General features: G+C 46.0%; 1 protein-coding gene across 2 annotated transcripts in view; it reads right to left on the bottom strand.

Annotated features, from left to right (window-relative positions):
* The window catches only part of LOC137376345 (zinc finger protein 292-like), a 278,773-nt gene that overhangs the window by 127,025 nt on the left and 124,122 nt on the right, over positions 1 to 27,626 (bottom strand). The window lies entirely within an intron of this gene.

Raw genomic sequence — 27,626 nt, 5'->3', positions numbered from 1 at the left:
ACCCAATAGTTCCTCCCTCCTTATGCCGACTTGACCTCGAGTAATCAAACATCGGTCCCTAACCTCAACATCAGTCATGTCCCTCTCCTCGGTGAATACCGATGCAAAGTACTCGTTTAGAATCTCACCCATTTTCTCTGACTCCACGCATAATTTTCCTCCTTTGTCCTTGAGTGGGGCAATCCTTTCTCTAGTTACCCTCTTGCTCCTTATATATGAATAAAAAAAAGGCTTTGGGATTTTCCTTAACCCTGTTTGCTAAAGATATTTCATGACCCCTTTTAGCCCTCTTAATTCCTCGTTTCAGATTGTGCCTACAATCCTGATATTCTTTCAAAGCTTTGTCTTTCTTCAGCCGCCTAGACCTTATGTATGCTTCCTTTTTGCTCTTCGCTAGTCTCACAATTTCACCTGTCATCCATGGTTCCCTAATCTTGCCATTTCTACCCCTCATTTTCACAGGAACATGTCTCTCACGCTAATCAACCTCTCTTTAAAAGCCTCCCACATATCAAATGTGGATTTACCTTCAAACAGCTGCTCCCAATCTATATTCCCCAGCTCCTGCCGAATTTTGGTATAGTTGGCCTTCCCCCAATTTAGCACTCTTCCTTTAGGACCACTCTCGTCTTTGTCCATGAGTATTCTAAAACTTACGGAATTGTGATCACTATTCCCAAAGTAGTCCCCTACTGAAACTTCAAACACCTGGCCTGGCTCATTCCCCAACACCAGGTCCAGTATGGCCCCTTCCCGAGTAGAACTATTTACATACTGCTCGAGAAAACCCTCCTGGATGCTCCTTACAAATTCTGCTCCATCTAGACCTCCAACACTAAGTGAATCCCAATCAATGTTGGGAAAATTAAAATCTATCACCACCACCCTGTTGCTCCTACATCTTTCCATAATCTGTTTACATATTTGTACCTCTATCTCACGCTCGCTGTTGGGAGGCCTGTAGTACAGCCCCAACATTGTTACCGCACCCGTCCTATTTCTGAGTTCTGCCCATATTGCCTCACAGCTCGAGTCCACCATAGTGCCCTCCTTCAGCACAGCTGTGATATCCTCTTTGACCAGTAATGCAACTCCTCCACCCCTTTTACCTCCCTCTCTATCCCGCCTGAAGCATCGGTATCCTGGGATATTTAGTTGCCAATCATGCCCTTCCCTCAACCAAGTCTCAGTAATAGCAAGATCATACTCCCAGTTACTAATCCAAGCCCTAAGTTCATCTGCCTTACCTACTACACTTCTTGCATTCAAACAAATGCACCTCAGACCACCAGTCCCTTTGCTTTCATCATCTGCTCCCTGCCTACTCTTTCCCTTAGTCACGCTGACTTCATTATCTAGTTCCTTACAGGCTTTAGTTACTACCTCCTTACTCTCCACTGACCTCATTTGGTTCCCATCCCCCTGCCACATTAGTTTAAACCTTCCCCAACAGCGTTAGCAAAAGCACCCCCAAGGACATTGGTTCCAGTCCGGCCCAGGTGTAGACCGTCCAATTTGTAATCGTCCCACCTCCCCCAGAACCGGTCCCAATGTCCCAAAAATCTGAACCCCCTCCCTCCTGCACCATCTCTCAAGCCATGCATTCATCCTGACTATTCTTTCATTTCTACTCTGACTATCACGTGGCACTGGTAGCAATCCTGAGATTACTGCCTCTGAGGTCCTACTTTTTAAATTGGCTCCTAACTCCCTAAATTCTGCTTGTCGGACCTCATCCCGTTTTTTACCTATATCATTGGTGCCTATGTGCACAACGACAACTGGCTGTTCAACCTCCCCCTTCAGAATGTTCTGCAGCCGATCTGAGACATCCCTGACCCGTGCACCTGGGAGGCAACATACCATTCGGGAGTCTCGTTTTCGATCACAGAACCGCCTATCTACTCCCCTTACAATCGAATCCCCTATGACTATAGGCCTTCCACTCTTTTTCCCGCCCTTCCGAACAGCAGAGCCAGCCACGGTGCCATGAACCTGGCTACTGCTGCCTTCCCCTGGTGAGCCATCTCCCTCAACAGTATCCAAAACGGTATACCTGTTCCAGAGGGAGATGACCGCAGGGGACACCTGCGCTGCCTTCCTGCTCTTTCTCTGCCTTTTGGTCACCCATTCCCTTTCTCCCTCAGCAATCCTAATCTGCGGTGTGACCAATTCGCTAAACGTGCTATCCACTACCTCCTCAGCATCGCGGATGCTCCAAAGTGAGTCCATCCGCAGCTCCAGAGCCGTCATGCGGTCTAACAAGAGCTGCAGCTGGACACACTTCCTGCACGTGAAGGAGTCCCACATTGAGCAAGAGGAGCATGTCACGGGTCTGAGATCTCCTGCCATTTTTAATCTTAAGTTTAAACTTAGTTAAATGAAAAAGGAACGAAAAGTTTTTTTTTATTAGTTGGTTAAAAAAAGAGAAATAGAAGGAGATAATACCTTCAAGCTTTCAAAGTGGCGTGCTTCAACCCAAACGCCATCGCCAGTATGAGGATCTGGGAAGCAGGCTTCTCCATCATTTTTAGGCATCGTTGGCAATGATTGCTTGACTTCTACTGATTTAAACTTTCAAACTGTGATTTTTATTCCTCCTGCCATCTCCCACATGAACAATGCATTCATGTCCAGTTCATTTTCAACAGTTGCATTTAAAACTTCCTTTCTCTCCTCGTGCACTTAATGCCTCATTCCTCTATGCATTTTTGATCTTGGCAGCAAAACAAATTGTAACAATTTCTGGTGTAAGTTCTGATGAAAGGTCACAGACCTGAAATGTTAACTCTGCTTCTCTTTCTCCACAGATACTGACAAACCTGAGTCTTTCCAGTGGAGTCATAGAGTCATAGATAGACATTGCACTGAAATAGGCCCTTCGGCCCACAGAGTCTGTGCCGACCATCAACCATCCATTTATACTAATCCTACATTAATCCCATATTCCCTACCACATCCCCTCAATTCTCCTACCACCTACCTACACTGGGGGAAATTTTCAATGGCCAATTTACCGATCAACCTGCAAGGGAGGAAACCGGAGCACCCGGCGGAAACCCACGCGGTCACAGGGAGAACTTGCAAAGTCCACACAGGCAGTACCCAGAACCGAACCCGGTTCGCTGGAGCTGAGGCTGCAGTGCTAACCACTGCGCCGCCCAACTTTGTTCAGTACCACTTCCCTGGTGATTGTAATTTTCTTGAATTCCTCCTTCCCTTCCAAATAAATGCGTTTTAACACACGAGTATTGACTACATGCATTGCCTGATAAAGTAATTTTAGTACTTTGTTTTTTATTTCAGATTTCCAGCATCTGCAGTATTTTGCTTTGATTGTGTAACGGTTCCAAGTCTCCACTACCAGCAACACCTCCAACTTATGAAAAAGGATTCTATGAGCCTTCAGTTTTATTTATTTATTTTTATTTAGAGATACAGCACTGAAACAGGCCCTTCAGCCCACCGAGTCTGTGCCGATCAACAACCACCCATTTATACTAACCCTACAGTAATCCCATATTCCCTACCACCTACCTACACTAGGGGCAATTTACAACGGCCAACTTACCTATCACCTGCAAGTCTTTGGCATGTGGGAGGAAACCGGAGCACCCAGCGAAAACCCACACGGTCACAGGGAGAACTTGCAAACTCCGCACAGGCAGTACCCAGAATCGAACCCGGGTCCCTGGAGCTGTGAGGCTGCGGTGCTAACCACTGCGCCGCCCATCATTTCACTCATCATTTCTCCTCTTCGCAAGTATTTGTATGTTAAGCCATAATTTTCAGCAGAATTTGGAATGATTTGCAAAAAATCACTGATGTGCAATTAGCAATCTAACTTTGGGAAAGCAGTAACTTCACATGCGCAAGCAATTGACAATCCTGTACAAATCTAATCCTAGAGTCTTATCCCAATAATAAACTGCAGCTTAAGAAATAAATCAGTTTGCTCCAAGAGTTTTCATTGGAAGTTTTGGCTCAATTTCATTTTGGATGTAGGTATTGAATGAAATCCAAAATTAGTAGGAATCTGCTCCATCATGAAGGGGTTAAGTAGAAATAAGCAATGTATTGGAAAGGCAACTCAGCAGAATATAATTAAGTCAGGATGAGAAAAGAAACAGACAAGCCGCACACAGGTTTAGGGAGTGAAGGTTGGAGCTGCGATCAGTCCAGGCTGCACAACGTGAAACAAGGAGATAACGGATCCAGGCTAGAGACATCTGGAGTGAGCACTGACAAGAATAAAACTGTGTATTCATTAGAGTGCATGATCAATCATCCATTGTTTGACCAGATTACGCGACAAGAACAGTATATAAGCTTGTATCTTAGTGTGTAAAATCAGAGTTCTATCTGGGACTACAAAAGGTGGTCTCTTCCTGTGTACGCTAGAATAAATGATTGAAACCTGCACCTGAGTCTCCTCATGTGTAATTGAGTTGTCCCACAACAGTTTGGCGTAGTCAGCAGGATACTTGCACCATTGGAGTGGCACTGCAAGCAGGTGAGTACATTTATTTACCACACATAGTTAGGGTAGTAAGTAAGTCTACCCGAGTGAAGGACCGGTCAAGTACCCAAAGAATCTAAAGGAGGACTCAGTACAGGTGGAGCCAGGTAAGGAGGCGGATCCGCACTGGCAGGATAGTGAACCCAAAGCCGCGCAGAGGTCAGAACCGCTTACCGTAAGGTATACAGGACGTGAAGCAACGCTGGTCAGGAGACACAAAGGGGATAGGAGACTGCGCTGGGTGGCGTCAGGAGGCTAGCAAAATGTCAGAGAAGTTGAGTAACGAAATGCATTTCGACTGGGGCCCGGAGGACTCCATGACTAAGTTTACGGCAGAGCAACATAAAAAGACTAAGTTTTTCGTGAAATTTTGAGTAAAAACAAGTTACTGTGTTTTTGTTCGAGTCTGCATGAATGTGTGCTGTGGAGCTGACAGTCGTTAACTCTTTGTTGTCTGGCTTTAATGTTGAAAGCATGAGTCTGTTACTTGTTCTATTTTAACACGTGTATATTTTTGTGAGAATCTTGAGCCATGTTTTGGTTGTGTACTAGTTGAACCTGTGTTTTTGGGATCAGGACAGGGAATTTAACACAGATGTTTGGTACTTTGAAATCAATTTTTCTAAGTTGTTTAGAATTGAACAAGTGGGGAAGTGATGGCTGAGTGCCTTCATTTCAATTTAAGATTGTGCACCCAGGAATGGGATATAAAATTGAATTGTGCGGGAAAAGACAATGAACAGTTTTGTAAGAGATAAGCTCCAGGCTTGAATGTCTGAAGATGTGCGGCAGAAATCCAATTTGGAATTTAAAACACTTTGTTTTAATCTGCGATTGCTTTATTTTGCAGTTTAAATTGAAGACATGTCTTATTGACTGTTTTTAAGTAGCAAATGTCAGAAATTGGATATTGTTTTAAGGGAGAGAAGGATAAGCAAAGGAGACATGGGAAAGATTAAAGTTTGTGTAAGAAGCTGGTGTTAAGTCTTTTGTTGTAAGAATATTAAAGAACCTTTTCCTTTAGTTTTTGGTTTTATTAGTCATTTGAAAAGGCGCCTGAAGAAAAAATTACATAAAATTTACTTTTTCTTTTTAAAAAAAGCACGTGCAATTCTGTTCTATGTGCAGTTAACAACCTGTTAGGTTGAGGAAACTGGAATTGCATTTGTAGCCACAATGAATTCCAAGTATATTCTGTCAAGTTTTGAGGGAGGCTTTAATTCCAGATATCGCGCTCATATAACATTGGCAGTTTTGATTTTTAAATGTTTATTGCCATGAACTTGAATTTGGAATCAGCTTAGTTACATCAAAAAAAAATCCTTGGATTAGAAACAAAAGATGCTAAAAGTTTGGAAATGATTGGAATTTAATCTAACATGCTGTCTTCTCTAATAGAGATGGTTTCCTTTGAAGTTGATAATGTTACTAATTAACCCATTGTGCTTTGGGGCAGAGCCACAATGGATTCTTTGTGTTTTCTTAAGCAGGTGACGGTAGGTTCCAAGACCACATGAGAACTGATGCCACAGCAAGAGATCACAGAATCACAGAATAATAGTGCAGAAGAGGCCCTTCGGCCCATCAAGTCTGCACCGATGCATTAAGGACACCTGACCTGTCTACCTAATCCCATTTGGCAGCACTTGGCCCATAGCCTTGAATGTTAGGACGTGCCAAGTGCTCATCCAGGTACTTTTAAAAGGATATGAGGCTACCCGCCTCTACCACCCTCCCAGGCAGTGCATTCCAGACCATCACCACCCTCTGGGTAAAAAAGTTCTTCCTCAAATCCCCCTTAAACCTCCCGCCCCTCACCTCAAACTCGTGTCCCCTCGCAACTGACCCTTCAACTAAGGGGAACAGCTGCTCCCAATCCACCCTGTCCATGCCCCTCAATCTTGGACACCTCGATCAGGTCACTCCTCAGTTTTCTCTGCTCCAGCGAAAATAATCCAAGCCTATCCAACCTCTCTTCATAGCTTAAATGTTCCATCCCAGGCACCATCCTGGTGAATCGCCTCTGCACCCCCTCCAGTGCAATCACATCCATCCTATAATGTGGCGACCAGAATTGCACACAGTACTCCAGCTGTGGCCTTACCAAAGTTCTATACAACTCCAAAATGACCTCCCTGCTTTTGTAATCTATGCCTCGATTGATACAGGCAAGTGTCCCATATGCCTTTTTCACCACCCTATTAACCTGCTCTTCTGCAGTTTTAAAAATGATTTTGTTGTTTTAAAACCCTAAGGTTGCCAAAAGAATGAAAAAAAAGCAAAACGGAGTTTCGTTCTTTTTGATCAGGAGAAAAAAGTTACATAAAGTGACGCAGCTGAGAATGTTTTGCTCCACCCCCTTGGAGATGAGAAAAGAAACTGAAGAACATAACTGCAGACAACAAATGTTATCTCTGTTATCTGTGACAAAGTGTTTGAGAAGGAGAGATAGTTGCAAGCACTTGTCTTTAATGTAAAACAAAACCATGCAATACCAAGCCTGGGCATGAGAAACTGGAATCGATAAACAAAATTAAATTGATATGCGTGGTTTATTTAAAGCAATTAAGGGGATAATCACATTTTTAGAAAATTAAAAAAAAAACAGCCTAAGTGGTTCCCAAGTATAAAAAGTTACTTTTGGGGCAATATTAAATGCAACATTAATAAAACCTGTCACTTCAGTTCCGAAGAAGGGTCACTGACCCGAAACGTTAACTCTGCTTCTCTTTCCACAGATGCTGCCAGACCTGCTGAGTGGTTCCAGCATTTCTTGTTTTTATTTCAGATTTCCAGCATCCGCAGTATTTTGCTTTTACTTCAGCAACACTGTTATTTGAATTTGGAATAACTGCAGATGTCGAAAACCCAGTGTAATTTAGCAAGTTACTTTTAAGAAGTTAAAAACTAAGATAGAACAGGAAAAAAAAACAAAATATAGTAGTGCCTGGAATCAAACAGGAATGTTTGATTTATGTTTTAAAGAATTATGAATATTGGACTGTAAAGGTTCTCCACGGACCAAAATAAAATATTAATGAGAATTGGCAATTAGATCTGGCTGATGCAAAAGCTAATAAAGGAATTCTGAGGATAAACAAACTATAATTCAAACCGTTAAATTAATATAGTGTAGAATTTCCAAGCAGCCTAGAACTTCCCAGTGAAAGTCAGGAAAGTGTAGTTGAGACTGGTAATTTGATAAAAATTGATATCTCCAACAGAAATTAAGAAAGCTACATTTGAAAGTCTGGCCACTACCTGAGACATCGGGACCATGCAGGGGGAAGGAAGCAAAGATCTCAGACAGACACCACCAGCGCCCCCCACCATTTTGATCAGATCACCTAAGAGTTGAGAATGTGTGGCATGATATTGGGATACCGGTGTAAGTATGCAGATGTGATTTGTTGCATGTAGAGCAACTAACATGCAAAATGCATGCTGAAATGCACTGAAGAATGGGTCTCAACCATGTTTACTACTTGACAAGCAGCATGGCAGCCAGCAGAGTGAGACAACATTTTAAATCATCAAGGTATTGGCACACACTCCGCAGAGAAAATGACTTTACAATAATCAGGATAAATTAAACACATTGGTAATGATCAGAGGGAGTAAAATTAAATTCAGAGAGACAGTTGAAGGGCTAAAAAAAAAAAAAAATATTTTGTAAGAATTATCCACAAGATGGATACAGGCAAAGAGAGAGCTGGAGAATCTTTTAAGATCATGCATGATGGAAGAATCGTGATATTGTAATGCATGTAATACGACACTTGTGAGATTTAGTATGATTGGGCCATGGATCTTGCCACGAGATAAGCATCCGCAGATGGGGTAGTGATCGCGCTAATGCTCAGACAATGATCCATGGAAGGTGAGAATGTCCCATTTTAGAGTCTAACATTTAGATTTCTTAGAATCCTTCTTTGTAGCATGATTAAGTGGAAAAACTTAGGAAATAGGAAACAGTATAGACAAGATGTCAAGGCAGAGATATTCTGGGAGCAGATACTAATTGATTTCACAAGGCCCCTCCCACCGAGTAGGGGAAAGAATTACTGCTTGGTCATCATCGACCAGTTTACGAGGTGGGTAGAAGCCTTTCCCACATAGGACTGCTCAGCCAGTAGCGTGGCCCGAATAATGGCTGGAGAAGTAATCCCCAGGTGGGGAATACCGTTGGAGACAGATTCGGATCCAGGGACACATTTCACAGGTCGGGTGATCAAGGAAGCTTGGAAATTATTAGGCATAAAACAGAAGTTTCATACTCCCTATCACTCACAAAACTCAAGCATGGTGGAGCAGATGAATAGGACGTTGAAGAGAGCATTGGCTAAAGCCATCCAGGAAACAGGACGGGGATGGGCCAACCTGTTGCCTGGGATCCTAATGGGACACAGGGCAACACCCAACATAATGACCGGACTACCCCGTATGAACTAATGACAGGAAGGGCAATAAGATTGCCAGGGGACGTTGTAGCAGGTAGTGAGGAAGTAGGACCCGCAAGAGAAAGGGTTAAAAGATGCGAGAGTTATGCAAACAATTGCATGAGTTAAAACAGGAGGTCAGAGATCTGCAGATTATACACGATATGGAAATGGACATGAAAGTGGAACAGGCGAAGGTGCCTAGTGTAAGAGATAAAGAAATGGTAAAGGTAATGCCTGAGAAACCAGGATTTGCGCCTCGGTGGATAGGACCCATTGAGGTAATAATAATGGTCGATACATGTGCCCGTGTGGATATCAGGGGGAAGGGGCGCTGGAAACACTGGATGCAACTGAAACATGTAACTAATTTTGTTTTGCAGAAGTAATCTCGGCTGACCAGTGACGACTGGTCACTGGTGACACAGCGACAGAACGCTACTCACAACGCTGATGCTTCTGGGACTTGGGATCGGTGAAGGTTCAAACTGCCAAGCTACAATCGGATTGTAACACAACAGTCCAACTGCAGGATGCAAGGGGAACCCGAATACCCTAGAGTTTAGTGTAGGACAGACAACATATTTCTGCTGTAGTGTGGGAGGATAGATTTGTGCACACCACCCTCCCCCCCACCCAACAACAGGACAACAGGCTAGTCATCTTCTCCGAGGGCAACCTTTCCACAAGGCATCCATCACATTTCTAAATTTAACCGTGGCATGTGCACGGGGGTGGGGGTGCTAGTCCTTGTTGATCTCTACCGCAAGACAGTGTGAGGATTGGATGCAGTAAAGGATTAGGTAACCTCACCTTTAAGCCAGAGATTAAGGACAATCTGATCTACCAACGTGGCGGGCATGGGCCATAGTGAATTTGCCCAAAGCCGCCCCAGTCCACAACCCCACCTCATACCAACACAGTGGTAACCAACACAATGGAGAAAACCCCGATACTAAGGACACAATTAACTGATCCTCTGGCGCAACGTTGGCCCTGGGCCCCGAGAATGGACCAGTGCTGACAAAAACGAGTAAAATCGTGTATGATAACGCACACCGTGAGCTGGTACCCATTGTCCTAAACATGTCTGACATTAAATTGCCCCAGTGGTGCTCAGTGGAGACTCAAACACTGTACGAAGCTTTGGTAAAACAAGTAATAACAAAGGCATCTTGGTCTAATGCTGGAGAGCAGCCAAGGGCTTCACCCCCTGCTCAGAGGAAGTACCGGCACAAAACGTAGCCTGGTGAATGACACCACCACATTATTTAAACATGAGAACCTCAGTTGTAAATTCAAGCCACCTGGCCTCGGTGGACCAAAAGGTCCAGACATTAATCGCCCAACTTAAGGAAATCCTAAGACAGGGACAAAAGGATCCAGAGCTGACAGCTCAGTGCGGACCAAACCCTGACACCGGTAGTGCAGGATTTGGTTGCAGTACTTGAGAGTCGCGCATGAACTATTAACGAACTAATTGGCAAGGGGCGTAATATTGCAGAGGACGCGGCCAGGAACGAAGTCGGCAGTACTTTCGGGAAGCTTGGATAACACAGGACATTGTGAGCCTCGTCAAAAAGAAAAAGGAAGCATTTGTAAGGGCTGGAAGGCTAGGAACAGATGAAGCACTTGAGGAATATAAAGACAGTAGGAAGGAACTTAAGCAAGGAGTTAGGAGGGCTAAAAGGCGTCATGAAAAGTCATTGGCAAACAGGATTAAGGAAAATCCCAAGGCTTTTTATACATATAGAAAGAGCAAGAGGGTAACCAGGGAAAGGGTTGGCCCACTCAAGGACAGAGAAGGGAATTTATGTGTGGAGCCAGAGGAAATGGGCGAGGTGCTAAATGAGTACTTTGCATCAGTATTCACCAAGGAGAAGGACTTGGTGGATGATGAGCCTAGGGAAAGGAGTGCAGATAGTCTCAGTCATCTCATTATCAAAAAGGAGGTGGTGTTGGGTGTCTTGCAAAGCATTAAGGTAGATAAGTCCCCAGGGCCTGATGGGATCTACCCTAGAATACTGAGGGAGGCAAGGGAAAAAATTGCTGGGGCCTTGACAGGAATCTTTGCATCCTCATTGGCGAAAGGTGAGGTCCCAGAGGACTGGAGAATAGCCAATGTTGTTCCTTTGTTTAAGAAGGGTGACAAGGATAATCCAGGAAATTATAGGCTGGTGAGCCTTACGCCAGTGGTAGGGAAACTATTAGAGAGGATTCTTCGGGACAGGATTTATTCCCATTTGGAAACAAATGGACTTATTAGCGAGAGACAGCATGGTTTTGTGAAGGGGAGGTCGTGTCTTACTAATTTGATTGAGTTTTTTGAGGAAGTGACGAAGATGATTGAAGAAGGAAGGGCAGTGGATGTTGTCCATATGGACTTCAGTAAAGCCTTTGACAAGGTCCTGCATGGCAGACTGGTGCAAAAGGTGAAGTCACACGGGGTCAGAGGTGAGCTGGCAAGATGGATACAAAACTGGTTCCGTCACAGAAGACAGAGGGTATCAGTGGATGGGTGTTTTTCTGAATGGAGGGATGTGACTAGTGGTGTTCCGCAGGCATCAGTGCTGGGACCTTTGCTGTTTGTAGTATATATAAATGATTTGGAGGAAAATGTAGCTGGTCTGATTAGTAAGTTTGCGGACGACACAAAGGTTGGTGGAGTTGCGGATAATGATGAGAATTGTCAGAGGATACAGCAGGATGGAGATCGGTTGGAGACTTGGGCGGAGAAATGGCAGATGGAGTTTAATCCGGACAAATGTGAGGTAATGCATTTTGGAAGGTATAATGCAGGTGGGAGATATACAGTAAATGGCAGAACCCTTAGGAGTACTGACAGGAAGAGAGATCTGGGCGTACAGGTCCACAGGTCACTGAAAGTGGCAACGCAGGTGGATAAGGTAGTCAAGAAGGCATTCGGCATGCTTGCCTTCATCGGTCGGGGCATAGAGTATAAAAATTGGCAAGTCATGTTGCAGCTGTACAGAACCTTAGTTAGGTCACACTTAGAATACTGCGTGCAATTCTGGTCGCCACACTACCAGAAGGACGTGGAAGCTTTGGAGAGGGTACAGAGGAGGTTTACCAGGATGTTGCCTGGTCTGGAGGGCATTAGCTATGAGGAGAGGTTGGAAACTTGAATTGTTTTCACTGGAACGACGGAGGTGGAGGGGCGACATGATAGAGGTTTACAAAGTTATGAGCGGCATGGACAGAGTGGATAGTCAGAAGCTTTTTCCCAGGGTGGAAGAGTCAGTTACTAGGGGACATAGGTTTAAGGTGCGAAGGGCAAAGTTTAGAGGGGATGTGCGAGGCAAGTTTTTTTTTTTTACACAGAGGGTGGTGAGTGCCTGGAACTTGCTGCCAGGGGAGGTGGTGGAAGCAGATACGATAGCGACGTTTAAGAGACATCTTGACAAACATATGAATAGGAAGGGAATAGAGGGATATGGGCCCCGGAAGTGCAGAAGGTGTTAGTTTCGGCAGGCATCAAGATCGGCGCAGGCTTGGAGGGCCGAATGGCCTGTTCCTATACTGTACTGCTCTTTGTTCTTATGGATCTAGGATGCTTGAACAGACACAGGAAAATGTGAGACAACTCCATGAGTGAGACGTTCCCCTATGGATATCAAACACACACTTGTCTAAATTGTCCCGACATCAGAACCAACACCTGACTGGTTGCCAGTTCAGAGGTTTACCACGTGTTTTATGAAGCTGATGAGAAATGTATTGTCAATGATAGCCTCTTGATAGGTGTGGTCTTGGCGATCCTAGTTATACCAGAATCAACACCTAGAAAGATGTTATTCAAAGTAGAAAATATTGGGGTTATAAGGGAGATATCATGCTATACTGCCATATGCTGTAGAGATACAAAGGGGGAAATAATAGATGCAACCTTAGAAAGACGTAGTGTAAGAGCCTCTGCTGTGCTGTGTCTACATCCAATAAGTATGACTGAAGAGAAGTGTAGATTTAACGCAACGGTCAATTGTACAATGAAAGCTATATGGGCAGTAATGTAACATTGCCTATGTGGGAAAAGGGAGATATTGACTGACCGCGACACAAAGGGAGTATCGCCACGGACACAACCAGTCCTGTCCTGTAGCTAATCACATGGTGTCTCTGCACCCACAAGTACAGGTGGGGGTGGGAAAGGTGAAGATCTATAAAAGGGAAACGGTGATCTTGCAGGTTACTGAGAACAAAGGAAAACACAGTACTTGAGGCAGTTTTCATATTCTATCCAATCGCTGCCCACTCACCTCACAACCATCCATGAGGGGTTACAGCAGTACATTGGGTGTATTACACGTTACAACAACAAACTAAGGCACTGGAAGAGGAAGTCGAACAGATCAATGATACTACATGGTGGGAGGACCAGTGGAACTGGGGTTCGAACATACAGATACACCCCGGTTCAGAATCATCTCCTAAGCAGTGGTCATTGCCTAAGCAGTGATGGTCATATATTTGGCGTGCCTAATTCACAGGGTCAGGAGGACACACAAGGAGAGAACATTAGCATGGAGACATGAGAATTTGGGGGCTGGACAGGTTGTTTGAGAGCCCTTAGTGCAGGGCCGACTCATACAGACGGTGCAGTCTAAACTCTAAACCCTAAACTCAATACCTGGCCTGTATCAATGAGTGGCAGAGAGCTATGAGAGTTGAGCACATCACTGTTTAGGTCCGTTGGCCATCTTGGGATAGGCCAAGGGTCAAAAGGGGGGACTGAAGGGATTAAGTCGAAATAAGTAATGTCTTGGAAAGGCAACTCAGCAGAATATAATTCAGTCTGAATGAGAAAAGAAACAGACAAGCTGTGGGCAGGATTAGGGAGTGAAGGTTGGCTACACAATATGAAACAAAGAGATAATGGACCCAGGCTAGAGACATCTGGAGTGAGCGCTGACAAGAATAAAACTGTGTATTCATTAGAGTGCATGATCAATCATCCATTGTTTGACCATATTCCGTGACAAGAACAGTATATAAGTTTGTATCTTAGTGTGTAAAATCAGAGTTCTATCTCGGACTGCAAAAGGTGGTCTCTTCCTGCATACACTTGAATAAATGATCAAAACCTGTACCCGAGTCTCCTCGTGTGGTGATCGAGTTGTCCCACAACAAATTGGGGCGGCACAGTGGCGCAGTGGTTAGCACCGCAGCCTCACAGCTCCAGCGACCCGGGTTCAGTTCTGGGCACTGCCTGTGTGGAGTTTGCAAGTTCTCCCTGTGTCTGCGTGGGTTTCCTCCGGGTGCTCCGGTTTCCTCCCACAAGCCAAAAGACTTGCAGGTTGGTAGGTAAATTGGCCATTATAAATTGCCCCTAGTATAGGTAGGTGGGAAGGAAATATAGGGACAGGTGGGGATGTGGTAGGAATATGGGATTTCTGTAGGATTAGTATAAATGGGTGGTTGATGGTCGGTACAGACTCGGTGGGCCGAAGGGCCCGTTTCAGTGCTGTATCTCTAAACTAATCACAAACCAATTATATGAAAATGGGCAACACTTGGTTGGCATCCTTCCTTCTACAAATGATGGACGCGCAGCAAACAATCCATTTAGGTGGGGTGTCTTCTCGGTGCACTTTTGCTGATAGCTCTGAAGCCAACCCTTAAGAAGCAGGTTCTGCCACAAGTGACGCACATGAAGCTGCCAAGTGACGTTGTAAGTTGTTGTTTTTGACGTTGGTGCCTGTTGCTGAGCTATAGCAACTGGTCATAGTGGCAGCGCATACCAGTCCACAGGATGTGTTGCCATTTTCCTCTTTCGCCAGCTAGTGACTCCCAAGTGCAATAGTCGACATTTCGGGCCTTCATGTCACGCTTGCAAGCATTCTTGAAATGGAGCTTTGGGCGCCCCACTGGTCGTTTGGCCCTGACTATATCACCATATCAAAAGTCGACCGCTTTCCATCCTTCAGATATGTCCGATCCATTGTTTGATTACTGCCAACACACTTGGGAGTTCTGCCTTTGAGAGGACTGCCACATTTGTGATTTTGTCCTGCCAGGATATACCCATAATGTACCACAGACAGCAAAGATGGAAATTATTGAGCTTCTTTTCCTGGTAGCTGTAAGTCACCCGTGTCTCACAGCCATACAGCAAGGTGCTGAGAACACAGGCCTTATAAACCATCAGTTTGGTCCCAAGGCGTCATCCCATGCGCGTTTCGCACGTCAGCCAAAAGGTAGTAGTTGCTTTCCCTATGCGTATATCGAGCTCTTTATCAAGGGAGATTGTCTGTTACCATGGACCCAACGTAACAGAATTTGCGAACCACTTCCAGTGGGGTGTTATTTAGTGTGATCAGAGGCAGAGCTGCACCTTATCCCATGACCACGGTTTTCTTGACACTTATAGTCAAGGAAAACATGTTACAGGCACGGGAGAGACAGTCCACGAGTCTTTGTAGCTGGGTTTCTGTGTGAGCAACTGATGCAGCACAGAGGAGTCTTCTGATCACGAAATGATGTGCTTTTGTCTTCGATTTCAGCCTTGATAGATTATACAGCGTGCCGTCTGACCTAGTGTGCATGTAGACTCCTTCCATAGGCGAAGGTCAGGAGCATGGAGAAGATGCCGAACAGTGGGGGCTAGGACATTACCCTGTTTCACTCCATTCTTCACTCCGAAACTGTTGGAAGTGGAGCCATAAAACTGTACAGGATGCATTGGTGGTCATCTTCCAAGATTCTGGAATAGTTCCTACAGATTGGAGGTTAGCTAATGTAACCCCATTACTTAAAAAGGGAGGTAGAGAGAAAACAGGGAATGATAGACCAGTCAGCCTGACGTCGGTAGTGGGGAAAATTCTAGAGTCCATTATCAAAGATTTTATAGCACAGCACTTGGAGAACAGTGGTAGAATCGGATAGAGTCAGCATGGATTTACGAAAGGAAAATCATGCCTGACAAATCTACTAGAATTCTTCGAGGATGTAACTAGTAGAGTTGATGAGGGGGAGCCAGTGGATATGGTTTATTTGGACTTTCAGAAGGCGTTCGACAAAGTCCCACGCAAGAGATTAGCGTGTAAAATTAAAGCGCATGGGATTGGGGGTAGTGTATTGTGACGGATAGAAAATTGGTTGGCAGACAGGAAACAAAGAGTAGGAATAAACGGGTCTTTTTCCGAATGGCAGGCAATGACTAGTGGGGCATTGCAGGGATTGGTGCTAGAACCCCAGCTATTTACAATATACATTAATGATTTAGATGAGGGAACTCGGCACAGTGGCGCAGTGGTTAGCACTGCAGCCTCACAGCTCCAGCGACCCGGGTTCAATTCTGGATACTGCCTGTGTGGAGTTTGCAAGTTCTCCCTGTGTCTGCGTGGGTTTCCTCCGGGTGTTCCGGTTTCCTCCCACAAGCCAAAAGACTTGCAGGTTGGTAGGTAAATTGGCCATTATAAATTTGCCCCTAGTCTCGGTAGGTGGTAGGGAAGTATAGGGACAGGTGGGGATGTGGTAGGAATATGGGATTTCTGTAGGATTAGTATAAATGGGTGGTTGATGGTCGGCACAGACTCGGTGGGCTGAAGGGCCTGTTTCAGTGCAGTATCTCTAAAACAATAAACTAAAACAAAAACAAAAATAACTCCAAATTTGCAGATGACACAAACTGGGTGGGAGGGTGAGTTGTGAGGAGGATGCACAGAGGCTTCAGGGTGATTTGGACAAGTTGAGTGAGTGAATAAATGCATGGCAGATGCAGTATAATGTGGATAAATGTGAGGTTATCCACTTTGGTAGCAAAAACAGGAAGTCTGATTATCTGAACGGCTATAAACAGAGAGGGGAATATGCAACAAGACCTGGGTGTTCTCATACACCAGTCACTGAAGGTAAGCATGCGGGTGCAACTGACGGTAAAAACGGCAAATTGTATGTTGGCCTTCATAGCAAGAAGATTCAAGCACAGGAGCAGGGATGTCTTGCTGCAATTATATAGGGCCTTGGTGAGGCCACACCTGGAATATTGTGTGCAGTTTTGGTCTCCTTATCTGAGGAAGGATGTTCTTGCTATAGAGGGAGTGCAGACTGATTCCTGGGATGGCGGGACTGACGTATGAGGAGAGATGGAGTCGGTTAGGATTATATTCGCTGATGTTCAGAAGAACGAGGGGGGAATGTCATAGAAACCTATAAAATTCTAACAGGACTTGACAGGGTAGATACAGGAAGAATGTTCCCGATGGTGGGGGAGTCAGAACCAGGGTCATAGTCTAAGGATACGGGTAAGCCTTTCAGGACTGAGGGGAGGAAAAATTACTTCATCCAGAGAGTGTTGAGCCTGTGGAATTCGCTACCACAGAAAGCAGTTGAGGCCGAAACAGGTTGGGTTTTGGGTTTAAAAGGATCAAAGGATATGGGGAGAAAGCGGGAACAGGTTACTGAGTTGGATGATCAGCCATGATCATAATGAATGGCGGAACAGGCTCCATGTTGCTGGAAGTCATAGAGTCATAGAGAGATACAGCACTGAAACAGGCCCTTCGGCCCACCGAGTCTGTGCCGACCATTAACCACCCATTTATACTAATCCTACATTAATCCCATATTCCCTACCACATCCCCACCATTCACCTAGCACCTACCTACACTCGGGACAATTTACAATGGCCAATTTACCTATCAACCTGCAAGTCCTTGGCTGTGGGAGGAAACCGGAGCACCCAGTGGAAACCCACGCGGTCACAGGGAGAACTTGCAAACTCCACATAGGCAGTACCCAGAATTGAACCCAGGTCGCTGGAGCTGTGAGGCTGCTGTGCTAACCACTGCGCCACTCTCACAGAACGTTGCTTTCCTTCTCCTGTGAATTTCAACAATTAACGAATTGAAAACACTTTCAACACAATCAATCTGACTTTAGAGTTGTTGAGGGATAAAAGATTGTCACAGTCTAACTTCCCTCCTTTCAGTTTAAATTACCAGAGATCTGTGTTTTGACTTGATGTTTTAAAATTTTGAGATGTTCACAATTAAACAGACTAACTTTCTCTTCTTTCAGTTCAAATGGTTGAGAGCTGTTTTTCCAGGTGCTGTCATCATAGCTCTCTGTGTCCTCTGTTAGAACAAACTGACTTCAACTAAAAGCCAGTTCAAAACTGAATTGTAACAGATGTATCCGATGGGACTCACTCCCAGGGGCTGTACCTCTGGTAACTAGAATGTACCCTTTGACTCGCAGTCTCCAAATGGCTGTTTCTGAGGCAACGAAAATGCACCTTCCAATAACTCCTGAGGCTTGCTGGTTCTTAAAGCAATACTGATCCCTTGCAAGCCTTAAAGGCAAACCGCATATTCGCAAAAAAAAAAGTACAGGACAATGATAGCTGTAAGATCTTTGGGTTCCCTTTTATATTAACTGACATTCTATTCTCATGCGCTATTTCTGATCACTTCCCATCTCAACTTGTTGTATTCGGCCTGGTTCTCGCTTGAAGAATTCGCCTGACATGCATCATACGCCCTCTTGTTGTTTCATCATATTTTCTATCTCATTTGTCATCCAAGGAGCACTGGCTTTTGTTCCCTTACTGTTCACTTTTGTTGGAATGTACCTATCCCGTAACTGAATAATGATCTCTTTAAATATTACCCATGGTTTACAGTTTTTGATGTCAATCTTTGGTTTCATTTTACCCTAACTAGATCCCTTCTCATCCTATTGAAGCTACCACTCTTCCAATTTTTCCCCCAGAGACACTTGGTGCAATTGGCCTACCTCAGTCCATAGGACCAAATCCAGCAATGGCTCCTTCCAAGTTGGACCAAGAACATACTGGTGAAGGAAGTTCTTCTGAAAATACAAAAATTCCTCCCACTCTTGACCATTTATTCTAACACTATCCCAATTGATTTTTGAGTAATTTCTTTTGGGCCTCCTTATCTCGAGAGACAATGGATACGCGCCTGGAGGTGGTCAGTGGTTTGTGAAGCAGCGCCTGGAGTGGCTATAAAGGCCAATTCTGGAGTGACAGGCTCTTCCACAGGTGCTGCAGAGAAATTTGTTTGTTGGGGCTGTTGCACAGTTGGCTCTCCCCTTGCGCCTCTGTCTTTTTTCCTGCCAACTACTAAGTCTCTTCGACTCGCCACAATTTAGCCCTGTCTTTATGGCTGCCCGCCAGCTCTGGCGAATGCTGGCAACTGACTCCCACGACTTGTGATCAATGTCACACGATTTCATGTCGCGTTTGCAGACGTCTTTGTAACGGAGACATGGACGGCCGGTGGGTCTGATACCAGTGGCGAGCTCACTGTACAATGTGTCTTTGGGGATCCTGCCATCTTCCATGCGGCTCACATGGCCAAGCCATCTCAAGCGCCGCTGACTCAGTAGTGTGTATAAGCTGGGGATGTTGGCCGCTTCAAGGACTTCTGTGTTGGAGATATAGTCCTGCCACCTGATGCCAAGTATTCTCCGAAGGCAGCGAAGATGGAATGAATTGAGACGTCGCTCTTGGCTGGCATACGTTGTCCAGGCCTCGCTGCCGTAGAGCAAGGTACTGAGGACACAGGCCTGATACACTCGGACTTTTGTGTTCCGTGTCAGTGCGCCATTTTCCCACACTCTCTTGGCCAGTCTGAACATAGCAGTGGAAGCCTTACCCATGCGCTTGTTGATTTCTGCATCTAGAGACAGGTTACTGGTGATAGTTGAGCCTAGGTAGGTGAACTCTTGAACCACTTCCAGAGCGTGGTCGCCAATATTGATGGATGGAGCATTTCTGACATCCTGCCCCATGATGTTCGTTTTCTTGAGGCTGATGGTTAGGCCAAATTCATTGCAGGCAGACGCAAACCTGTCGATGAGACTCTGCAGGCATTCTTCAGTGTGAGATGTTAAAGCAGCATCGTCAGCAAAGAGGAGTTCTCTGATGAGGACTTTCCGTACTTTGGACTTCGCTCATAGACGGGCAAGGTTGAACAACCTGCCCCCTGATCTTGTGTGGAGGAAAATTCCTTCTTCAGAGGATTTGAACGCATGTGAAAGCAGCAGGGAGAAGAAAATCCCAAAAAGTGTGGGTGCGAGAACACAGCCCTGTTTCACACCACTCAGGATAGGAAAGGGCTCTGATGAGGAGCCACCATGTTGAATTGTGCCTTTCATATTTTCATGGAATGAGGTGATGATACTTAGTAGCTTTGGTGGACATCCGATCTTTTCTAGTAGTCTGAAGAGACCACGTCTGCTGACGAGGTCAAAGGCTTTGGTGAGATCAATGAAAGCAATGTAGAGGGGCATCTGTTGTTCACGGCATTTCTCCTGTATCTGACGAAGGGAGAACAGCATGTCAATAGTCGATCTCTCTGCACGAAAGCCACACTGTGCCTCAGGGTAGACGCGCTCGGCCAGCTTCTGGAGCCTGTTCAGAGCGACTCGAGCAAAGACTTTCCCCACTATGCTGAGCAGGGAGATTCCACGGTAGTTGTTGCAGTCACCGCGGTCACCTTTGTTTTTATAGAGGGTGATGATGTTGGCATCGCGCATGTCCTGGGGTACTGCTCCCTCGTCCCAGCACAGGCATAGCAGTTCATGTAGTGCTGAGAGTATAGCAGGCTTGGCACTCTTGATTATTTCAGGGGTAATGCTGTCCTTCCCAGGGGCTTTTCCGCTGGCTAGGGAATCAATGGCATCACTGAGTTCCGATTTGGTTGGCTGTATGTCCAGCTCATCCATGACTGGTAGAGGCTGGGCTGCATTGAGGGCAGTCTCAGTGACAGCATTCTCCCTGGAGTACAGTTCTAGGTAGTGCTCAACCCAGCGGTCCATCTGTTTGCGTTGGTCAGTGATTATGTCCCCCGATTTAGATTTGAGGGGGGTGATCTTCTTGATGGTTGGCCCAAGAGCTCTCTTCATGCCATCATACATTCCTCTGATGTTTCCGGTGTCTGAGGCCAGCTGAATATGACTGCATAGGTGTTGCCAATAGTCGTTTGCGCAACGCCTAGCTGTTCTTTGTGCAGTACTTCTGGCTGCTTTAAGTGCTGCGGATGTTAAATCGCTGGGGGCTTTCTTGTAGTTCAAAAGTGCAATGCGCTTAGCGGCTATGACAGGTTCCAGCTCTTCATTATGAGATTGAAACCAGTCTGCATTTCTCTTCGCACTTTTGCCGTAGGTGGTCAAAGCTGACTCATAGATGGCGTCTCTGATGTGGGCCCACTTGGTCTCAGCATCCCCTGTGGGAGTGTTTTGAAGGGCTGTTACAAGTGAATTTAGAAATTTTTGTAACAGCTGTGGGTGAGAAATTCTGCTCGTGTTGATGCGCGGGTGGCCCTTCTGCTTGGAATGATGCAACTTCTTTGGTCTGAGTCTAACCTTGCTGCACACCAGGGACTGGTCGGTGTCGCAGTCCGCACTGTGGAAGCTGCGTGTGATTTGAACACTGTTTAAGGCGGCTCGCCTTGTGACAATGAGGTCTAGCTGGTGCCAACGACGTGATCTTGGGTGCCTCCATGAAACCTGGTGACAGGGTTTAGTGTGAAAGAACGAGTTGGTGATGCAGAGGTTATGATAGGTACACAACTCAAGCAGTCTCTGCCCGTTCTCATTCATCCTTCCAACGCCATAGCGCCCAAGGCAGGAGGGCCATGAGTCATGGTCGGCCCCAACCCTGGCATTAAAGTCCCCCAGCAGGAATAGGTGTTCGGTGTTGGGGATGCTGCTAATGATGTTATGGAGTTGTTCATAGAACTGGTCTTTAGCTTCAGGTGCGGAACAGAGTGTTGGAGCATAGATGCTGAGTAGGTGTACTGGACCAGAGGTGGTGAGCAGTCGGATGGACAGTATGCGTTCCGAGCCATTTGAGGGAGGCTCTATCATGCTGAGCAAGGAGTTTCTGATGGCGAAGCCCACTCCATGCTGTCTTGGTTCTTCAGGATCCCTGCCCTGCCAGAAGAAGGTGTAGTCTTGCTCTGCTAGAGAGCCACTCGCGGGGAGGCGAGTCTCCTGAAGTGCTGCAATGTCCACATTGAATCTACTGAGCTCGTTGTTAATGATGGCGGTCTTCCGAGAATCGTTGATTTGTGTAAGGTCTTCCGACAGGCCAGGACACATAGTTCTGACGTTCCAGCTTGCAAAGCGAAGGGCTGGTACCTTCTTTCCTTTTTTCATGTTGTTTGGTGCGGTGTGTCAGTCCACCTTTCGGGCAATGACCCTGAGCTCCAAGCACCCATTGAAGCAGGCAGACTGTGGCGGGACAGAACCTTATTGACCGGGGGCTGCCCGGTTTGAGGCGGGCGGTAGCTGTCCAGTGAGGTGCAATGACCTCTCCCACCGACAAAGGCAACCCGTGGCGCCCAGTTTCTACGCCAATTTATCTGGACTTATAACCCGTAACTGCTGCCTTCCGTGTTGTTTCAGTCGCTGTGAGGCAACTATGGAGTGACCTCTCCATGGCGCATGCCTGAGCAAATTTATGGAGGTTGAGAGTTGCCCAGTCGTCAAAACCCCCCTCTCGGCCTTTCTGGTGGGGTCCAAAGGAGTGCAGGACACGACGTTTGGCACCAGTATGGCTGCAGGAACTGCCGGAAACATGCCAAAGGTGACACATGACCGCCTACGGGGTTCCGCTCCAGATTTTCTGTTAGGGTTTACTCCCTTAGCCTTGGTCTCTCCCGAGACGCCCACAAGGCAGTGGGGTTGTTGGGGCCCCTACACAGGTGTAGGATGGTGCCGGTGGGAGGAGGGGATGCAAGGGGGAGGGGTAGAGGGAGGGGGTGGGGGGGGGGTGCAGGGGAAGGGGGTGCAGGGTGAAGATGGTGCGGGGGGGGGCGGGCTGGGACGGGGTTGTGAGGGGGTGAGCTGAGAGGGTGGAGCAGGGAAGGGGACGGGGGTGGGGGGGGGTGGAAGGGGGGTAAAGGGGGGGGGAGGGGGGGTGGAATCTGGTGCAGGTAATAAGCCATTTCCTCAGTGCCCACCATCGACGTCCGGAAAGCTCATCCACGTCCTTCGGGAGGTGAAGCATCATTTGGCAGACTTAGAGGTGATTACATTTGCTAAGGGTTTTTTTTTTTTGCAGTGGTTTAAATAAAGGCATGCAGCATTGCCGACAGTGCGCTGCAGATGCTCTCCGAGCCATCTCCCGCGGGCGCTTTGAAGTTGCGGCCGGGGGGGCCGTTCGTGGATGTTTTGGGTGTTCGGGGCACCTTTTCACAGGACTTCTCTCGGGTCCCGCAGCTCCTTCTTCACCTCAATGGACTTACCGCATGCCGTGGCTGCAGACACTCTGGACTGTGAAGACAGCAGGATCGGAGATTAAAGTATCGGCAGCTGTTCTCGTCAGTTTCATCCGGATCAATTTCATTGAGAAAACAAAGAGCAGGTGTGGCTGGGGGAGGGCAGTGGGCCCAGGTAACATACACTAAACTAACTGTTAACTTTTAGATAGGGCTAAAATGAACTGATTTAAAGAGCCAGGGGAATTTAAACAGTTTAAGAGGGCAGATTGGGGGAGAAAACGTTAGGGATGGGAGCAGATGGCCATGGATAGAGTTGAACAGCAAGGGAGCTTCCTAGGGAGCTTCCAGCCCAGGAGCCATCTTGAAATTTGAGTAATTAAAGTCCCCAATATCACCACTCTGTGGTTCTATCTATTCAAATATAACGAATGCAAGTCAAAATGTTAAACAAAGCTTCTCCACATTTTTACTATTTTACATATTGAATTTTTTTTAGTCTTTCTCCACCTTTGACATCCTTTGTATTAAGTAGAACACTACTACACATGTGTAAACTACAATAGATGTAAAATTCATTTACAATGAGATGCATCAATTTCCTTTGAGTCTGAATACAAGGGCCATCATTTTAAAAAGATCAAGAGAACACAAAAAATGTGTAAGAACTCTATTGCTGTTAAAATTACCTATAAATTTTACTTTTTGCTTAAAAAGGGATGGATACTTGCAATCCTTATCATGTAATATTCTGTATAATTCTGTATAGTAGATTTTCATTTTGCAAGGACACAATTAACAGCTGTGTTTAGATTTAGATATACAGCACTGAAACAGGCCCTTCGGCCCACCGAGTCTGTGCCGACCATTAACCACCCATTTATACTAATCCTACACTAATCCCATATTCCTACCACATCCTCACCTGTCCCTATATTCCCCTACCACCTACCTATACTAGTGACAATTTATAATGGCCAATTCACCCATCAACCTGCAAGTCTTTTGGCTGTGGGAGGAAACCGGAACACCCGGGAGGAAACCCACGCAGACACAGGGAGAACTTGCAAACTCCACACAGGCAGTACCCAGAATTTAACCCGGGTCGCTGGAGCTGTGAGGCTGCGGTGCTAACCACTGCGCCACCCTAATGAAGCCAACTTTTATAACATGTCTTTTTGCTTTGAAAAAGAGCCAGACTATGTTGGAACAATTAAATCAGTCAGGCTGTTGAGTAATGCTTTTTAATATTGGGGAAATGGTAGTGCAGTGGTAATATCACTGGATTAGTAATCTAGGTTAATAATCTGGGGACATGGGTTCAAATCCCACCAAGGTAGCTGGTGACATTTAAATCCAATTGATAAACCCAATTAATAAAAATCTGGAATTAAAATAAGTAAATGACGACCATGAAGCTACCATCAATTGTATTAAAAACTCATTTGTTTCTCTAATGTCCTTTAGGGAAGGAAATGTGCTGTCATTACCTGATCTGGCCTACATGTGATTCCAGACCCACATCTGACTCTTGACTGCTCTCATATGGCTGGTAAGCCATTCAGTTGTACAAAACCGCTACACAACATCCGAAAAGGAATAAAACCAGACGGAACACCTGGCATCGACAACGGCAAACCCAGCCCGGTCGACCCTGCAAAGTCCTCCTTACTAACATGCACCAAAATTGGGAGAGCTGTCCCACAAATTAGTCTAACAACATCCCGACATAGTCATACTGTCATAACCATATCTTACAACCAATGTCCCTGACACCACCATCACCATTCCTGGTTATGTCCTGTCCCACCGGCAGGACAGACTCACCAGAGGTAGTGGCACAGAGGTACACAGTCAAAAGGGAGTTGCCCTGGGAGCCCTCATCATTGATTCATAGAGTCAGAGTTATACAGCACAGAAACAGGCACTTTGGTCCATCGCGTCTGTGCCGGCCATCAAGCACCTAACTATTCTAATTCCATTTTCCAGCACTTTGCCCGTAGCCTTGTATGCTACGACGTTTCAAGTGCTCATCTAAATACTTCTTAAATGTTGTGAGGGTTCCTGCCTCTACCACTTCTTCAGGCAGTGCGTTCCAGATTCCAACCACCCTCTGGGTGAAAAATGTTTTCCTCAAATCCCCTCTAAACCTCCTTCCCCTTACCTTAAATCTATGCCCCCTGGTTACTGACCCCTCGCTAAGGGAAAAAGTTTCTTCCTATCTAACCTATCAATGCCCCTCATAATTTTGTATACCTCAATCATGTCCCACCTCAGCCTTCTCTGCTCTAAGGAAAATAACCCTAGCCTCATCAGTCTCTCTTCATAGCTGAAATACTCCATCCCAGGCAACATCCTGGTGAATCTCCTCTGCACCTTCTTCAGTGCAATCACATCCTTCCTATAGTGTCGTGCCTGGAACTGTACACAGTACTCCAGCTGTGTCCTAACTAGCATTTTATACAGCTACATCATAACCTCCCTGCTCTTATATTCTATGCCTCGGCTAATAAAGGCAAATATCCCATTTGCCTTCGTAACCACCTTATCTACCTGTGCTGCGGCCTTCAGTGATCTATGGACAAGTACACCAAGGTCCCTCTGACCTTCTGTACTTCCTAGGGTCCTACCATCCAGACCCCATAATGTCTCATGGCATCAGGTCAAACATGGGCATGGAAACCTCACCCTGATTACCACCTACCGCCCTTCCTCAGCTAATGAATCAGTTCTTCATGTTGAACACCGCTTGGAAGAAGCGCTGAGGGTGGCATGGGCACAGAATGTACTCTGGGTGGGGGACTTCAATGTCCGTCACCAAGAGTGACTCAATAGCATTACTACTGACCAAGCCCTAAACAACATATCTTCCAGACAGGACCTATGGCAGGTGCTGAAGGAACCAACAAGAGGGAAGATATACTAGACCTTGTCTTCACCAATCTACCTGTTGCAGATGCATCTGCCCATGACAGTAATAGTACGAATGATGACCACACAATCCTTGTGAAAACAAAGTCCCGTCTTCACACTGAGGATACCCTCCAACGTGTTGTGTGGCATTACTAATGTGCTAAATGGGTTAGGTTCTTAACAGTTCTGGCAGCTCAAAAGTGGGCATCCATGAAGTGCTGTGGGCCATCAGCAGAATTGTACTCAACCACAATCTGTAACCTCATGGCCCGACATATCCATCACTACCATTACCATCAAGCCAAGGACTTAATCCTGGTTCAATAAAGAGTGCAGCAGAGCATGCCAGGAGCAGCACCACGCATACCTAAAAATGAGATGTCAACCTAAAGGGGTTCCCAGTAAGGCCAGACGACGTGCCGGGTTCGGGTCGGGTTGCACTTCCAGGTGCAGCATTTGGGCTCAGGTTGGGCACAGTTTATCAACAGGTAAGTGGCTCCAAAGTTAATTTAATTTTTGGACTGGAAAGGTGGTGTTATTAGAATTATTTTAAGCTTGTGCAAATCAGCAACAAAGTGAAAAATGGAAGGTAAGTTAACTGATGGCCAGGTTGGGTTGGGTTGGGTCGGTCGGGTTGGGCGCGGGAAAAAATGGAAGGACTCGGGCCGGGTCGGATGTGGTTCTGTCAGGCTTGGGTCAGGGTTTTTTTTTTTGCAGAACCAAGCAGGACTCGAGTTCCCAGCACATCAGTGCAGATGAAAAGGCTGCAGCATCTGTGACAATCTTCAGCCAGAAGTGCCGAGATGATCCATTTTGGTCTCCGACTGAGGTCCCCAGATTCACAGATGCCATTCATCAGCCAATTCTATTTACTCCGTGTGATATCAAGAAACAGCTGAAGGCACTGGATACTGCAAAGGTGATGGGTCCTGACAACATCCTGGCTATATTTACAGCAGACTTTATTTTAGATTAGATTAGAGATACAGCACTGAAACAGGCCCTTCGGCCCACCGAGTCTGTGCCGAACATCAACCACCCATTTATACTAATCCTACACTAATCCCATATTCCTACCAAACATCCCCACCTGTCCCTATATTTCCCCACCACCTACCTATACTAGTGACAATTTATAATGGCCAATTTACCTATCAACCTGCAAGTCTTTTGGCTTGTGGGAGGAAACCGGAGCACCCGGAGAAAACCCACACAGACACAGGGAGAACTTGCAAACTCCACACAGGCAGTACCCGGAATCGAACCCAGGTCCCTGGAGCTGTGAGGCTGCGGTGCTAACCACTGCGCCACTGTGCTGCACAACGAGCCGTGCCCCAAGCCAAGCTGTTCCAGTACTTAGCAAACAATCAGCACCCTTTTTTCATGCAGTATAAATTATTCTGCTCTTTGAAATTTGATATTCTTGGGTCTGTCCTGATGAGTGCAAAACAGAAGCTTCAGCATGTCTTTTTTCAGAAGAAATATTCAAGCTCTGTACTATCAAGTGAAAATAAATTGTATCGCATAGATCCATCTATTTCAAA

Source organism: Heterodontus francisci, chromosome 13 (assembly GCF_036365525.1).
Source record: "Heterodontus francisci isolate sHetFra1 chromosome 13, sHetFra1.hap1, whole genome shotgun sequence".
Taxonomy (NCBI): domain Eukaryota; kingdom Metazoa; phylum Chordata; class Chondrichthyes; order Heterodontiformes; family Heterodontidae; genus Heterodontus; species Heterodontus francisci.
Note: the sequence above shows the minus strand (reverse complement) of the source record. Positions and strands in the feature narration are given on the sequence as shown.